We start from the raw sequence: 18,635 nt of genomic DNA, 5'->3' as shown, positions 1-18,635 counted from the left end.
GAGATATTGCAAATGAAGCAGACAAAAGTCTAGTCTCCATTTTCTTCCTTTGGGAAATTCTTAGAAGAAAATCGATACCCTTCCCTGCAGAAGAGATAAGCCAAGGTGAGCACAAGGTAAGAAGTGCTTGCTAGACATGTGAAATTATCATTTTTATGAGTTTGAGGAGATGTTTGCATTAAAATATCTCACTAGTTAAGAGACAAATGAAGGGAAAGCTTATTTTTCAGATAGTTATGGTTTCCAGGGCAGAGAAAATGTTCAAAGGAATTGGGGTCAAAGGAGGTGAGAAGGTATATAGAACTCTTAAAGTTAAAACTTGAAGAAAAATCAAAAGACCAAGAAGAGGTTAATTTATGCTGAATATTCTATTTTCCTAGCCTCTCGACTACCTTGTTCCATTTAAGTATGTCTCTATTCCTGACCTGCATTAATATTCCCTCCTTGGCATCACTTCTTAGCCTTTAGAGGGTGTTGGTAGTGGGAGAAGCCATAATCTGCCTACGTGAAGTTTCACGCTACTGAATCATGAGAGCAATTTACACCTCATTTAGAATTTTGAGACCAAAATTCCATATTTATTGTCCTATAAATCTTTGAAAATATCGTTTTAATGATTCTTTGCGCCAAAGCATCTTATGAAATATTACTTTCATAATATTTTGAACCATTAACTACCCAACAACCATCTCTACTGTCTGTTTAGGAAACCCTAAGTTCACAAGTCACACACAAGTAGCCACTTTCTGACAACATCAAGATCATATCAGAGCAAGTAGAGAAACAAATTATCTGAGTACAGTATTTCAAATCTACATTTTAAGAAAAGAAACTCCTTTTCCCCTTTTCCTTAAAATTTTTACTTATTCGGGGAAACATGGGCAGTTTCTTTGAGAAATTCAATTTTTTTTTTTGAGAAATTCAATATTTCTGAAAGGGAATATTTTCTTCTCCTAAAAGTCTGTATACACTGTGGAAAATGGTTTGATGGTTCCTTTCAAACCCAAAATGGATTACAATTCAGCCATGGCTTTTGTTGTCACTCATGGTGCCCCAGAGAAACGAAGATTTATTTCCATACAGAAACTTGTAAACAAATGTTCATAGCAGCTTTATGGCCCAACACTGGAAACAACCTAAACGTCCTGCAATTAGTGAACGATTAAACAAACTGTGGTACGTCCATACCACGAACTATTATCCAGCAATAAAAAGGGACCAAGTCTTGATACATGTAACAAACTGGATGAACCTCAAGGAAATTATGCAGAGTTAAAAAAAAAAACAACCCCAAAAGGATACATGTGACATGGTTCTATTTATGTAACCCCCCCCCCAAAAATAACATTATAGAAGTGAAGAACCATCAATTGCCAGAAGTTAGAGATGGTAGGGAGGGGAAATACGGCTATAAAGGGATGTCAGGGGAGAGTCCCATGCCAATGACGGAGTAGAACACGTTGACTGTGGTCTTGGTCACACAAAGCTTTTTATGTGATAAAATTGCATCAGGCTACCCACACATGCACGCACAAATGCATGTCACTGGTGAGACCTGTATAAACTGTACGACTTACATCAGTGTCAATCTCTTGGCTTTGATATTTTATTACAGTTAGATGATGCTACTGTTGTAGGAGGCTGGGGGAAGAGTACATTTCTTTGCAAACTTCTATAAATCCATAATTATTTCAAAATTAAAAGCAACAAAAAGGTCAGAGTCCAAACATTAAATCTTTCAATTTAATGTGATTTCTTGGAAATACAAACACGAGCAGGGAACAGGAAGGGGATGGCTAGCTGGGAAGTGTGGTCATGCACTCATGCCATGTCGCCATGGTAACATGGTAGCATTTCCTGTGTGTAGCATATTTTATACACATTAACCAGGAATATAAAAATGTGTTCTGTGTTTAGGTCTAACCTTAGGGTTTAAAAGACCCGATGTAACCTGGGTGTGTTAGGGCCTCAGCTGTGTGTTCTACCTTCCATCTTCCTAAGGCTATTGGGATTAACCAGAACTCTAGGGACAGGTCTTGGAACTTCTGACTACTTGGCCCCCATACGTCTGATCTTTTGTGTTAATGGCAGAATGTTGTCATTTATCAGTTCTGCTACTTGCCTACTATTTTCACTCTTTGAGAAGATTGCTCATCAAATAGTAACAACATTTTCCTAGGTTCCAAATATATCTCATCACTTGGTATTTTTTACCAAACATTTTTAGTTGTAGATGGTCATAATACCTTTATTTATTTATTTATGTGGTGCTGAGAATCGAACCCAGTGCCCCACACATGCTGGGCAATTCTTCTACCACGGAGCCACAACCTCAGCCCAACTTGGCATTTTTTAATACCATAAAAGCATTGTTACATATGCATACATGCGTACAATGTAACTATATGATTTGGTCAATGTCATTCCCCAGTATTTTTCCTAAATACTTGTGACATTTGCCTATCTCTCAACCTATCATGCTGATTTTGTCTATTCTTTTCTTATTTCTTATTTTTTTCTACTCCCTTTGGGATGCTTCTCCTCTGTCCTTTTCCTTTTTTTTTTTTTTTTTTTTCATTTGTTCTAATTAGGTATACATGACAGTAGTATGCATTTTGATACACTGTACACAAATGGAGCCTAACTTCTCATTCCTCTGGCTGTTCATGGTGCTCAGTCACACCAGTAGTGTAGTCATACATGTACATAGGGTAATCGCATCTGTCTCATTCTACCGTCCTTCCCATCCCCACTCCCCCACCCCTCCCCTCACACCCCTCTGCACAATCCAAAGTTCCTTCATTCTTCCCTACAATCCCCCACTATGGGTCAGCATACACTTATCAGAAAAAACATTCAGCCTTGGGTTTGGGGGAATTGGCTTATTTCGCTTAGCGTGATATTCTCTAGTTCCATCCATTTACCTGCAAATGCCATAATTTCATTCTTCTTTAAGGCTGAGTCATATTCCATTGTGTATATGTACCACATTTTCTTTATCCATTCATCTGTTAAAGGGCATCTAGGTTGGTTCCATAGTTTAGCTATTGTGAATTGAGCTGGCCTTTTCAAGATAGGAGTATCTTTAATTTTTTTTTTAGCCATGGAGGACAGGTTCAGAGGTTTTAAAATTACTAACACAAATTGCTGGGACAAGAAATAACATTTGGTCCCTGTGTGTTTTATAAAGAAGACAAAAGAGTTTCAAATAAATTCAATTTTCAGATAAAGTATGTTTTTAGGTATATTCAGAGCCCAAGTAAGTCAGAAATTCTACCTTAGGCTATTTATGAGACAAACAAAAAACCTAGATCCCATAATTTTGATTGAATTTTCTGAAATGTGAGTTTAATCAAGAAAATTGCACTAAATGTAAAATTGAATGTACATAGGTTTATTTTTAATTGAGGTAAAATTCATACAACATAAAGTTAACTATTTGAAAGTGAACAATTCAGCAGTATTTAGTACATTAATAATGTTCAACCATCTCATCTATCTAGTCATCTGGCTCCAAAACATTTTCATCAATCACAAAGAAACATCCACATGAAGTAAGCAGTTACTCCCCATCCCTCCCCACCCCACCACAGCTTCTAGAAATTACTATTCTACTTTCTATTTCTATAGATTTGCCTATCCTGAATATTTTTCTTAAAGAGAACTTCAGTCTTCTTTCACTTAGCATGATCTCAAGATTCATCTATGTTATAACATGTTTCAAAGCTTCATTCCTTTTTTGTGGCTGAACAATATTTCATTGTACATATATAACACAATTTGGCCATTCATGGACATTTGAGTTGCTTCCTTTTGGTTATTGTGAAGAGTGCTGCTATTGTATTTGTTTGAGTACCTATTTTCAATTCTTTGGAGTCTATATCCCTGAATAGAATTGTTGGGTCATATGTTACTTCTAAACTTTTTTTTTTTTTAAGAAGCCTTCAAACTGGTTTCCAAGACACAGAGCTGTTTTACATTTCATGCATGGGTTTTTAAAGAAAAGTATGAATCTTCAAAAATGAAACACATCTTCTATCTCCTTCCTTGGATTTGGCATACTCTAGAATAAATCAGTGGTTCTCAATTCTGGACCGACAGCACACAGAGTATAAAAGGAGGAGAAAAGGAGGAGGAAGAGGATGGGAGAAACAGGAGGAAAGGGAGAAGCCAGAAGAGGTAGTTGGTGGCCACCACCAGTCTCCAACTCTAGAAATACTAACGCAGGGCCTTACGCATGCTAGGCGAGCACTCTACCAACTGAGCTGTATCGCAGCCCCCATCAGGTAATTCGGGTGGCAGTGGGGCTGAGGACTACAGCTGCTCTATATGAATTCAGGATGAGCAGTTCGACAATTTCCCTCTAGAGAATAGGAACCATTAAATCGTCAGGAAACCAGAATTTCTTTTTCTTTTTTTTTTTTTTTAATATTTAATGAAATTGTCTTTATTCATAAGTTTGTCTTCATAGAAAAGAAGAAATGATGAATAAAGCCAAGCCACAGTACCTGACACGCAATATAATAAACAGTAAATTACAGTTGTGCTGACCATTATCAATAGTAGTATAGAGCGCAGCAGCAGCAGCATTCAATTATCCAGATTTAAATGTCAGATTTCTTAAATGTACTAGCTGTGTGACATAGAGCAAAGAGCATAATTTCTTTGAGTATCATTTTGGGAGGACTGACATCTAAGGAAGTTATTATTCAAATATAATGTGCTTCATAAATGCCTTACAGTTTTGAACCTGCAAAATGTCACCCCTTTGCCTTGAATTGAGACTTTCACCATTCCAAAGTCTTTTCTTTTGGTGAGATCCTACATAGAATGTGGTGCTTATGTCATATTGAGAGTGGCCTGATAGACTACAGCGTGTTCCACTAAATCTCAATTTAAGAAAAACAACATTTTTTTAGTGTATATACTATATGCTCTACTAAAACATTACTTACTGTTTATCTAGAATTCAAATTCTAGTATTTTTATTACACAGATCTGGCAAATTCAACTCTATTTTAATGAGAAGTTTACAAATAAGATAGTTCCTTAATCTAGTATTATTGGTGTCATCTTAGAGATGATAAAAATGACTAGATGACACTGACATTAATTTCTTTATATATATATATATTTTAATTTCATAAAGACAACAGTGTAATATATACCACAGGTAAACTAGGAAACCAGAATTTCAATTTCTTAATTTCCTTAGTCCTTGATTCACGGTCATGTAATGCATCTAGAATCTTGGTTGGCACATAATTGGGCAAAAATATTGGCTGATATTAAACATCCAATTTTATTTTAAGCTTAAAATTAATCAGTGTAACAGCAATCAATAATTGCTAAATGATATCAATAATTTTCATCCCCAATATTAGGTAGGAAACCAGATGGAAAAGTGGAAATCTCCTGATCAGATAATATTTTTAGCACACTTTCTTTTGTTATTAATAGCTATGTTTATTAGACTTTTTTTCTGTATAATATTGGGAGAAAATTATTTCCTCAGTCATCATTTTAAGTATGAAAGGGTAAACAATAAGTTGAAGGCGAAAAATAAGATGTTCAAACATTCACTGCACTTGTAGTGTACAATCAAAAAGTTCCCTACATTTACATTTATTTATTTTTAAAATGTGAATTCTACCTAAATTTTCCAGTTTTGCGCTCAGTATTAAATGTCCCATCCCTAGTCTCACACTATTCTCTTTTCTTGTCAGCCTTGGAAATTCTCCTGATTTTTTCTGACTTATAGCAAACTGTTACTAATGTTTTCAGTATCTTTCTGTTAAACTTCACGCAGTCCTTACCAGAGAAGATTCTGGCAAATACTTCTTTATGTTTTTACCAGACTGGGGCAAAGTGGAGATCTGCTTGAGTGGAAATATATTCTGACACGTTATATTAGTCAATTCTGTGTCATTGTCATGACCAAAATACCTGACCAGAAAAGTTAGAGGAGGAAAAGTTTATCTGGGGCTCTTACATAACTACAACACAGTTATGGGAATAAAGAAATCTAACACTGATACAAAACTATTTTGGGGGCGGTGAGGGACAGTTACTGGGAAGTGAATCTGGAAGGGAATAACCACTAAGCCACATCCCCAGCGCTTTTTAAATTATATTTAGAGACAGGGTCTCGCCGAGTTGCTCAGGGCCTCACTAGGTTGCTGAGGCTGGCTTTGAACACCCAATCCATCTGCCTCAGCCTCCCAAGCCACTGGGATTATAAGCATCTTGCCACCATGTCCAGTCAAAACTATTTTCTAATCAGTCGTCCATGTTTAAATTCCACCAATTACCCCTATAATGTTCTTTATAGGTGCCATTTTCACCTGGAGCAGGATCCAACCCAAGATTATACATTACATTCAGTTTTCAGGTTGCTTTAGTCTTTTTTTTTTTTTTTTTTTTAATTTTGAAACAGCCTCTGTCTTGATCAGCCTTGACATTTCTAAAGAAACCAAGTCAGTTCTGGTTTTTGTTTCTTTTGTATCTTGGGGGGTGCTGGAGGTGGAACCCAGGGCTTTGTGTGTGCTAGGCAAGTGCTATAACGCTGAGCTGCACCCCCAGCCTTTCTAAAAAATTTTATTTTGATACAGGATCTCACTAAGTGGCCCAGGCTGCCTTCAAACTCCTGAGCCTCCTGCTTCAGTGTCCTGAGTAGCTGGGATTACAGGGGTGCACCACCATGCGCAGCCTAGAAACTTAAATGTGTTCGTTAACTTTTTTCTAAAACAAAGCATAAATTAGGGTCTTCTAGTGTCATGGGGGTAAAGCAGAGAGAAAAAACAGAGAAACTCTACGTAACAATAAATGCTACATGTGGGGGAAGGATATTGGCCAAATTATATTGTACATTGTGTGCCTGAATGAATATGTAACAACTAATCATTATGTGTAGTAACTGTAATGAACCAACAAAAAATGTGGAGAGAAAAAAAAATGAGGATCAAATGAAAAACAAAGTTGCCAAAGATAAAAAATGCTACAAAAAGAGATTCTCTTATAAAAATGTTTCTACATGCCAGCAATATTTACTACCCTGAACATCTAATAAAGTAAAATATGTGGGGCAATATGTTTTAAGCTTCACATGCATAAATTTGTCTTAAATGTTAAACCCATAATGATGATTTTACATACATGAGTAAATCATAAGAAAGTAATCCCTTCTTTAAAAAAAAAACAGGATTGTGGTGCACACACGTGTGTGTGTGCGCGCACATACGTATATAAAGAAGAAAGGAGGGAAGGAAGGAATAAGAAAACAGCCCAGAAAGCCTTTCTCAAAGCTGAACCATGAACTTACATAAAAGGAGCACAAGTTAGAAAAGTTGTCTTTCAAATGCTTTTCAGATAGAAGCAGAAAGAAAAAGCCAGTTGTTGCTATTTTATGTGACTTGCAGCATCCTTAAAAGAAACAATCATTTAGCATGGTGGGCAGTGTAGCATTCTACTTCAACCCTGGGTCAAATTCTCTACCAGAAAATATCTTGAATTTGTTCATATCTTTTAATTTTTACTGCCAATACTCTGATAGAGCCGATAAATTAGTTCTCATTTCAATGGGTTTTAGTAGCAGCCTAATTAGTCTGTCTCTGGTGTCTTCTCCATCCAATCCTTCCTTAACTTGCAATTGGTGGTTTTCTGACATCTGTTACCTTGAATGTGGTAATGATTTCATGGGTGAGTGCATATGTCCAAACTCATCAAGTTGTATACATTAAAGAGTGCATTTTATGACTTACCAACTATATCTCAATAAAGGTTTTTTTTTTTTTTTTTAAGAAATGTATCCTTCTTAAAACACATATCCAATCACATCCTTCTCCTACTCAAAACCCTTTGATTGTGGAAATATACTCCAGATTCCTCACATGGCATTAGTGTCCCCCCAACCCAAGTCCCCAAGGCTAACATATCGGAAAAGGTATCAATCCTCAAAACATGAGAACCTTCGTTTCACTATGCTTTGTTTAGATTGGTCTGTCTGGAATACCCATTCTAACCTCTTTTCTGTCTTCTAAGCCTTCCTCATTCTTCAATGCCCATGTGAAATGTTCTCAATGTTTTAAATCTTTTCCTGAGTCCCTCCCCAAACCTGGCTCCACTGAGATCAACACCTTCCTCCTATGCTTGGCATTTCCTTCATATTACGGGTAGCTGGAGAACAGGGCACTTAACAAGTGCTCAAAGAACTTCAAGTGTTGAGTTGAATGGGATCATCATTTTTAAAATAACTTTATATATATATATATATATATATTTTTTTTTTTTTAGTTGTTGATGGACCTTTATTTATTTATATGTGGTGCTGAGAATCGACCCCAGTGCCTCACACATGCCAGGCAAGGGCTCTACCCCTGAGCCACAACCCCAGCCCATAAATAACTTTTTTTTTTTTTTTTTTTTTTGTGGTGCTGGGGATTTGAACCCAGGGCCTTGTGCTTGTGAGGCAAGCACTCTACCAACTGAGCTATATCCCCAGCCCCATAACTTTTTAATTATAGAAACTTTCAAACATAGGTGAGACTAGATACAATGGTACTCTAATAAATTCCCACATGACTATTCCCCATCTTTTTTTTTTATTAGAGCTCAACAGTTATATCTATCCCATTTTTAAAATTTAACATTTTTTCTGTTCAGCTGCATAAACCAGAACCCTGAGTTCTGACTGATTTACAATGTTTCAATTTTTTTTTTTTTTATTGTAAACAAATGGGATACATGTTGTTTCTCTGATTGTACATGGCGTAAAGGCATACCATTTGTGTAATCATAAATTTACATAGAGCAATGTTGTTTGATTCATTCTGTTATTTTTTTCCCTTCCCCCCACCCCTCCCACCCCTCTTTACCCTCTATACAGTAGTTCCTTCCTCCATACTTGCCCCCCTCCCTAACCCTAACTCTAACCCTTCCCTCCCCCCCATTATGTGTCAACCTCCACTTATTAGCGATATCATTCGTCCTTTGGCTTTTTGAGATTGGCTTATCTCACTTAGCATGATATTCTCCAATTTCATCCATTTGCCTGCAAATGTCATAATTTTATCATTCTTTATGGCTGAGTAATATTCCATAGTATATATATACCACAGATTCTTTATCCACTCATCAATTCAAGGGCATCTAGGTTGGTTCCACAGTCTGGCTATTGTGAATTGAGCAGCTATGAACATTGATGTGGCTGTATTTCTGTAGTATGCAGATTTTAAGTCCTTTGGGTATAGGCCAAGGAGTGCGATAGCTGGGTCAAATGGTGGTTCCATTCCAAGTTTTCTAAGGAATCTCCACACTGCTTTCCATAGTGGCTGCACTAATTTGCAGCCCCACCAGCAGTGTATGAGTGTACCTTTCTCCCCACATCCTCGCCAACACCTGTTGTTGCTCGTATTCTTGATAATCGCCATTCTAATTGGGGTGAGATGGAACCTTAGGGTGGTTTTGATTTGCATTTCTCTTATTACTAGAGATGTTGAACATTTTTCCATATGTTTGTTGATTGCTTGTAGATCTTCTTCTGTGAAGTGTCTATTCATTTCCTTAGCCCATTTGTTGACTGGACTGTTTGAATTCTTGAAGTAGAGTTTTTTGAGTTCTTTATAGATTCTGGAGATTAGTGCTCTATCTGAAGTATGATTGGCAAAGATATTCTCCCACTCTGTAGGCTCTTTCTTCGCATTGCTGATAGTTTCCTTTGCTGAGAGAAAGCTTTTTAGTTTGAATCTATCCCAGTGGTTGATTCTAGCTTTTATTTCTTGTGCTATGGGAGTCCTGTTAAGGAAGTCTGGTCCTAGACCAACAAGATGAAGATTTGGACCTACTTTTTCTTCTATAATCTGCAGGGTCTCTGGTCTGATTCCGAGGTCCTTAATCCATTTTGAGTTTAGTTTTGTGCATGGTGAGAGATATGGGTTTAGTTTCATTCTGTTGCATATGGATTTCCAATTCTCCCAGCACCATTTGTTGAAGAGGCTATCTTTTCTCCATTGCATATTTTTGGCACCTTTGTCTAGTATGAGAAAATTGTATTTATTTGGGTTTGTGTCCGTGTCCTCTATTCTGTACCATTGATCTACCTTTCTATTTTGGTACCAATACCATGCCGTTTTGTTACTATTGCTTTGTAGTAGAGTTGAAGATCTGGTATTGCAATACCCCCTGTTTCACTCTTCCTGCTAAGGATTGCTTTAGCTATTCTGGGTTTCTTATTCTTCCAGATGAATTTCATAATTGCCTGCTCTATTTCTGTAAGGTACGTCATTGGGATTTTAATTGGAATTGCATTGAATTTGTATAGCACTTTAGGTAGTATGGCCATTTTGACAATATTAATTCTTCCTATCCAAGAACATGGAAGATCTTTCCATCTTCTAAGGTGTTCTTTAATTTCTTTCTTTAGTGTTGTATAGTTCTCATTGTAGAGGTCTTTCACCTCTTTTGTGAGATTGATTCCCAAGTATTTTATTTTTTTCGAGGCTATTGTGAATGGGGTAGTTTTCCTAATTTCTCTTTCTGAAGATTCATCACTTATGTATAAAAATGCGTTGGATTTATGGGCATTGATCTTGTAACCTGCTACTTTACTGAAATCACTTATGAGTTCTAAGAGTTTTCTGGTGGAATTTCCAGGTTCCTCTAAATATATAATCATGTCATCGGCGAACAGGGATAGTTTGAGTTCTTCTTTTCCAATTCGTATCCCTTTAATTTCTTTGGTTTGTCTAATTGCTCTGGCCAGAGTCTCAAGAACGATGTTAAATAGAAGTGGTGAAAGAGGGCATCCCTGCCTTGTTCCAGTTTTTAAGGGGAATGCTTTCAGTTTTTCACCATTTAGAATGATATTAGCCATGGGCTTAGCATAAATGGCCTTTACAATATTAAGGAATGTTCCCACTATCCCTATTTTTTCTAGTGTTTTGAGCATGAAGGGGTGCTGTATTTTATCAAATGCTTTTTCTGCATCTATTGAAATAATCATGTGATTCTTGACTTTAAGTCTATTAATATGGTGAATTACGTTTATTGATTTCCTGATGTTGAACCAACCTTGCATCCCTGGGATGAAACCCACTTGATCATGGTGCACTATCTTTTTAATATGTTTTTGTATGCGATTTGCTAAAATTTTGTTGAGAATTTTTGCGTCGATGTTCATTAAGGATATTGGTCTGAAATTTTCTTTCCTTGATGAGTCTCTGTCTGGTTTAGGTATCAGTGTGATATTGGCTTCATAGAATGAGTTTGGGAGGGTTCCCTCCTCTTCTATTTTATGGAATACTTTGAGAAGTATTGGAATGAGCTCTTCCTTAAAGGTTTTGTAGAACTCGGCTGAGAACCCATCTGGTCCCGGACTTTTCTTTGTTGGTAGGCTTTTGATGACTTCTTCTATTTCAGTACTTGAAATTGGTCTATTTAAATTGTTTATGTCCTCCTCATTCAGTTTAGGCAATTCATATGTCTCTAGAAACCTGTTGATGTCTTCGAAATTTTCTATTTTGTTGGAGTATAGATTTTCAAAATAGCTTCTAATTATGTTTTGTATTTCCATCCTGTCTGTAGTGATATTTCCTTGTTCATTCCGAATTTTAGTGATTTGGGTTTTCTCTCGTCTTCTCTTTGTTAGTGTGGCTAAAGGTTTATCAATTTTGTTTATTTTTTCGAAGAACCAACTATTTATTTTGTCAATTTTTTGTATTGTTTCTTTTGTTTCAATTTCATTGATTTCAGCTCTGAGTTTAACAATTTCCTGTCTTCTACTACTTTTGGTGCTGTTCTGTTCTTCTTTTTCTAAGGCTTTGAGCTGTAGTGTTAGGTTGTTTATTTGTTGAGTTTTACTTCTTTTATTAAATGCGCTCCATGAAATAAATTTCCCTCTAAGTACTGCTTTCATAGTGTCCCAGAGGTTTTGATATGATGTTTCTTTGTTCTCATTTACCTCTAAGAATTTTTTAATTTCCTTCCTAATATCTTCTGTTATCCATTCATCATATAATAGCATATTGTTTAATCTCCAGATGTTGGAATAGTTTCTGTGTTTTACTCTTTCATTTATTTCTAACTTCAATCCATTATGATCTGATAGAATACATGCTAGTGTCTCTATCTTCTTGTATTTGCTAACATTAGCTTTGTGGCATAATATATGGTCTATTTTAGAGAAGGATCCATGTGCTGCTGAGAAGAAAGTGTATTCACTCTTGGTTGGATGGAATATTCTATAAATGTCCGTTAAGTCTAAATTATTGATTGTGTTGTTGAGATCTATGGTTTCTTTGCTCAATTTTTGTCTGGAAGATCTGTCCAGTGGTGAGAGCGGCGTGTTAAAATCACCTAGTATTATTGTGTTGTGGTCTATTTGGTTTCTGAAATTGAGAAGGATTTGTTTGACATACATAGATGAGCCACTGTTTGGGGCATAGATGTTTATGATTGTTATATCTTGCTGATTTATGCTTCCCTTAAGCAGTATGAAATGACCTTCTTTATCCCTTCTGACTAACTTTGGCTTGAAGTCCACGTTATCGGAAATGAGGATGGATACTCCAGCTTTTTTGCTGAGTCCATGTGCATGGTATGTTTTTCCCCATCCTTTCACCTTTAATCTATGGGTATCTTTTTCTATGAGGTGAGTCTCTTGCAGGCAACATATTGTTGTATCTTTCTTTTTAATCCAGTCTGCCAGTCTATGTCTTTTGATTGATGAATTCAGGCCATTAACGTTCAGGGTTATTATAGAGAAATGATTTGGTTTCCCGGTCATTTGGTTCATTTTTAAAATTTTGTTTATTTATTTGTTTGACACAACTTGTTTCCTCCTTTATTTGACAATTCCTTTAGGATAATTCCTCCCTTTGCTGATTTGCTTCTTTGTTTTTCATCTCTTCCTCATGGAATATTTTGTTGAGAATGTTCTGTAATGCTGGCTTTCTTTTTGTAAATTCTTTTAGCTTTTGTTTATCATGGAAGGATTTTATTTCATCGTCAAATTTGAAGGTAAGTTTTGCTGGGTATAAGATTCTTGGTTGGCATCCATTTTCTTTCAGGGCTTGAAAAATGTTGTTCCAGGCCCTTCTAGCTTTTAGGGTCTGGATTGAAAAATCTGCTGATATGCGTATTGGTTTCCCCCTGAATGTAATTTGGTTCTTTTCTCTCACAGCCTTTAAAATTCTGTCTTTATTTTGTATGTTAGGTATTTTCATTATAATGTGCCTTGGTGTGGGTCTGTTGTAATTTTGTGTATTTGGAGTCCTGTAAGCCTCTTGAACTTGATTTTCCATTTCATTCTTCAGATTTGGGAAATTTTCTGATATTATTTCATTGAATAGGTTGTTCATTCCTTTGGCTTGTTTCTCTAGGCCTTCCTCAATCCCAATAATTCTTAAATTTGGCCTTTTCATGATATCCCATAGTTCTTGTAGATTCTGTTCATGATTTCTTACCATCTTCTCTGTTTGTTCAGCTTTGTTTTCAAGGTTAAATATTTTGTCTTCAATGTCTGAGGTTCTGTCTTCCAGGTGTTCTATCCTATTGGATATGCTTTCTATGGAGTTCTTAATTTGGTTTATTGTTTCCTTCATGTCAAGGATTTCTGTTTGGTTTTTTTTCAATATCTCTAACTCTTTATTGAAATGATCTTTTGCTTCCTGTATTTGCTCTTTTAACTGTCGATTGGTGCGATCAATCAATGCTTGCATTTGCTCTTTCATCTCATCATTCAATGCTTGCATTTGCTCTTTCATCTCCTCGTTTGCTTCTCTGATCATTTTAATTATGTACATTCTGAACTCCTTTTCTGTCATTTCTTCTGCCATGCTGTCATTGGGTTTTATTGATGTAACATCTAGATTTGTTTGCAGCATTTTCTTTCCTTGTTTTCTCATGTTGTTCAGATATCAGTGGACCGCTGAGATATTGCAGATTTCCTCTGTTGATTTACAATGACCCTGAAGATTTCTATATATATCCCCTCTTAGCCTTCAGTAGGCTGAAGTCTTGGAGGAGGTTGATAATGCGGTGCTCCACAAGGAAGCTGCCTCTCTAGGAGTGGTGGCCTTCAGGTGGGGTATATTCCCTGCTAGTGGGCAGAGGTGCCTCCACTTGTTGACCAATGGTCATCCAAAGGGGACCTAGGCTGCGGGCTGAGGCAAGGCCTGTTTGGGCCTGAGTCTCTGGTTTTACCGTCCTTGTGGGAAACCTCACCCAGCAGGGAAGACTCACCCGGTGGGGAGGTCTCGCTGGTCAGTTTCCTCCTAGAGGTTCCCCTCAATTTACAGCTACTGCCTGGGCTGGGCTGCCTTCCTCTGCAAAGTTTCCAGGGGCCCGGCCCTACCTCCTGGGCCTGGGAGCCTCACCCTTCGCAGATGAATCTCCTTAGGCTGCCCCTCCTCAGAGAATTTGCCCATAGGCCTGGAACCTTCGCTCCGCCCTAAGCCTGTCTCTGTGCGGCTCTTCCACCCAGAAGCCTCCTAGATCCTGGGACCCTGTTCTGCACCTAATCGCCTGGCTGCGTGGCCCCTCCTCTGAGCAGCCACCTGTGGCCCCGAACAATCGCTCTGAGTCCCAGAGACCCGCCACAGGCCTCTTCCTCCAGACAGCCGCCCAGTATGCCGGTGCGGTCACTAGGAGTCCAAGAAACTCACTTCGTGCCTCCTCCTCCCACCAACCACCCGTAGCCCGGGGCAATCAATCACTCCGAGTCGAAGTGACCCTGCCCGTTCCTCCTCCTTCTCCAGATAACCCCCCGGGTGTTCAGGAGCAGTCCCTCTGAGTGGCTCTGAATCCACGTGACCCGCTGCACGGGTCCTCTGGGCAACCGCCCGGAGCTCTGGTGTGGTCCCTCAAGACCAAGCGTCCCACCACGCTTCTCCTCCAGGCAGCCCCCCTGTGTTCAGGAGCTGTCACTTTAAGACCAAACCACTCACCACTCGCCTTCTCCTCTGAGCAGCCGCCTGGAGCGCTAATGCAGTCACTGCGAGTCCAAAGGACCCGCCGCGCTCCTTCTCCTCCTTCTCCTACTCCTCCGGGCAGGCCCCGGGGTTCAGAAGTGGTCAGGGTCCAAACAGCTCGCCACGCAGCCCCTTCTCTGGCAACCGCCTGTAGTTCCCGTATAGTCACCCGAATCCAAGCGGCTGCTCCTCTTCCTCCTTGTCCTCAGGGCAGGCCCCGGGGTTCAGAAGCGTCGTTCTGATTCCAAACAGCTCGCCGCGCGGCTTCTCCTCTGGCAACCGCCTGCAGCTCTGGCGCAGTCTCTCCGAATCCAAGTGGCCACGCTCCTCTCCTCCTCCTCAGGGCAGGCCCCGGTGTCCTGAGTCCACACAGTTCTCCCCGCCACTCCTCCCCCGGGCAGCCGCCGGAGCCCCAGTGGCTGCTCCGAGTCCCAGCGCTGTGCCGAGCGGCCTCCTCTATGGCGCTCCAGCGGGGGGAGGGGCGTCTCGCCGGCAGTTCTACTTCACAAAGTTTCCTGCGTTCCGGGACCCCCGTCCCATCCGGGATGCCCCCCCAGGGGGTGAGAGTCACCCGGCTACTTTGAGTTGGTCCCAAGCGTCTCAATATCTCCTCTCTTGAATCCTGAGTTCTGGAGCAACACGTAATGCAGCCACCCTCTAGGCCGCCATCTTGAAAACCACCTCTCAATTTTTTTTTTTTAATTATCTGTGCAAGAGTGTAGCTTCTTGAAGACTGAGGAGGTGTCCTTTGATCTCTGTACCTGGCCTGGTGTAGTGTCTGGTACACAAGAAGTTAAATACTTATTGACTGAAAAACAGTCATACACAAATATCAGTGGGTCATTCCACTTCATTTTCAAACTGACTTCAGAGTCTAAAATTGCTTATCACTTGCAACATTCCACAACCCCCAAACTTAGAAATAGAGTCCACTAGATTCTTGCCATTATTTTTTTTCAATTTTGTTTTATTTTATTTTAGTTGTAGGTGGACACAATACCTTTATTTTATTTTTATGTGGTGCTGGGGTTCGAACCCAGGCCTCATGCATGCTGAGCGAGCGCTCTACCACTGAGCCACAGCCACAGCCCCTCTTGACGTTATTCACTTTAGAGACCTTAGTGAACACACATTTATGAATGTCAACAGTTGTACAGGTTATGCATAAATTTTTTTCCACTTGAGAACTATTTACCACAAAGAAACAAATTGGACATGCTTATTAATTCATAATGATAACACATGGAAAAAAACAAATTCCAATCAGGTTGCAAATGCCAGTCAGAAAACTAAGCTCAGTCAGTAGGTAAGTGATTTGGTGCCACATATCATCCTCAAAATTTATGATGAAAATACCAAATTCAGCAAAATTACTAATTCCCATACTCGGGGGACTTTCAGAGTCATTTGCAAACAGCAGAGATTGTGTATATTAGATCTTTAATTGTTAATCACGTAAGTTTTCTTACAGGTTAAAACAATTGTACTATGCACAATAATGCATCAACTTTTCTGAATTCTTCATTGAAAAGACAATTATTTTACTCTTTGTCTTAACAACCATTGAAAATCAATTGGCCACAGATGTACAGTTTTTCTCTCAAATCCATTGATCCATGTATCTATCTTAATGCCAGCATGACACTGTAATAAGTTTGAAATGGGAGAATGTTAGTTCTTCAGATTTGTTCTTTTTTTTCAAGATTGTTTTGCATGCCCTTGAAATTCCCTTTTTACCACAGTGATAATATCGGATACCACTGATGAGTCTACACTGACACATTTTTATCAAAGTCCCTAGTTTGCCTCGGGATTCACTCTGGAGGTTGTACCTTTGATGGGTTTTGACAAATGTATAATGTTATGTATTCACCATAGTAGGATTGTATAGAATAGTTTCACTGTCCTAAAAACCCTATTCTCTGCCTTGCCTATTCATCTTTCCCTCCTCACTAACATCTGGCAACCCCCAATTTTAATCTCTGTAGCCTTATCTCTTCCAGAATGTCATATAGTTGGAGTCATATGGTATATAGCTTTTTCAGACTGACTTATTTCATTTAGCAATTTCCCTTTAAGACTCCCTCCACATTTGCATTATTTAATATCTCATTTCTTTTTAGCGCTGCATAATATTACATTGTCTGGATATACTATAGATTATTTATCCATTCACCTACTGAAGGACATCTTGGTTTCCTCCAAGTTTTCACAATTATGAATAAAATTGCTATAAATGTCTATGTGCAGGTTTTTGTGTGGAGAGAGGTTTTCAGTTCATTTGGGTAAACACCAAGAAGCATGATTTCTGAATTGTGTGATAAGTGTGTGTGTAGTTGTGTAAGAAACTGACACACTATCTTCCAATGTAGCCGTACCACCCTGCATTTCCACCAACAATGAATGAGAGTTCTTCTAGTTCACATCCTCACCAGCATTTGGTGTTTTCAGTGTTTTGGATTTTGGTCATTCTAAAAGATGTGTAGTGGTAATGGTTATTTTAACTAATTATAATAATTAATTGCCAAATGACAACATTTTAAAAATCTTTGTCATCTGGATGTCTTCTTTGGTGAGGTGTCTGTCCAGGTCTTTTACACATTTTAAAATCAGGTTATTTATTTTCTTATTTCTGGGTTTTAAGAGCTCTTTATATATTTTGGATTACAATCTTTTATCAAAGGTGTATTTTGCAATATTTTCTCCCAGGCTGCAGTTTGTCTTCCCATTCTCTTAACATTGTTTTTAGCAGAGTTTATGCTTTAATTTTAATGAAGTCCAATTTATCATTATTCTTTTCTGGATCACGCTTTTGGTGTTGTATCTAAAAAGTCATCATCATACCCAAGATCATCTAGATTCTCTCCTATGTAATCTTCTAGGAGTTTTATAGTTTTGCATTTAACATTTAGGCCTGTGATCTATTTTGGGTTAATATTTGTAACAGAGCTGTGTCTAGATTCATTATCTTGCTTGTAGGTATCCAGTTGTTTGAGCGCTATACATTAAAAAGACTATTAGATCAAGTAACTAAATTAATAAGGATCTTTTCTGGGCTATTGTGTTCTATTTGTCTGTTCTTTCACCAATACCACACTCTCTTGATTACTGTGGCTTTACAGTAAGTCTTGAGATCAGATCATGTCAGTCTTCCAACTTTACTTCTCTCCTTTAATACTGAGTTGGCTCTTCTGAGCCTTTTGCCTCTCCCTATTAGTTTTGATAGAGATTGCACTGAATCTGTAGCTCAAGGCAGAGAAAGTGACATCTTACAATTCTGAGGCTTCCTTCTCATGAACATAAACTATTTAGTTCTTTTATGTTTTTATCAGTTTTTTTCTATTTTCTTCATAATAGATCTTGCATATATTGTTACATTTATAGCTGTGTATTTCATTTCAGAGGTGCTAAATAGTATTGTTTTAAAATTTCTTTTTCAACTTCATTGATTTCTTCTTCAGCCTGTTGATATATATTATATCAATTGTTCTCCTTTATGGAATCAGTTTTGCATACCTGAGATAAATTCCACTAAATTATGGTATATAATACTTTTTACACATTGTGGGATTCAGCTTGCTAATATTTTATTAAGAATTTTGAGTTTATGTTCACAAGAAATACTGGTCTGATTCAGGAATAGTGATACACACTTGTAATCCCAGCAAC

Source organism: Sciurus vulgaris, assembly GCF_902686455.1.
Source record: "Sciurus vulgaris genome assembly, chromosome: 9".
Taxonomy (NCBI): domain Eukaryota; kingdom Metazoa; phylum Chordata; class Mammalia; order Rodentia; family Sciuridae; genus Sciurus; species Sciurus vulgaris.
This window is presented reverse-complemented; position numbering follows the sequence as displayed.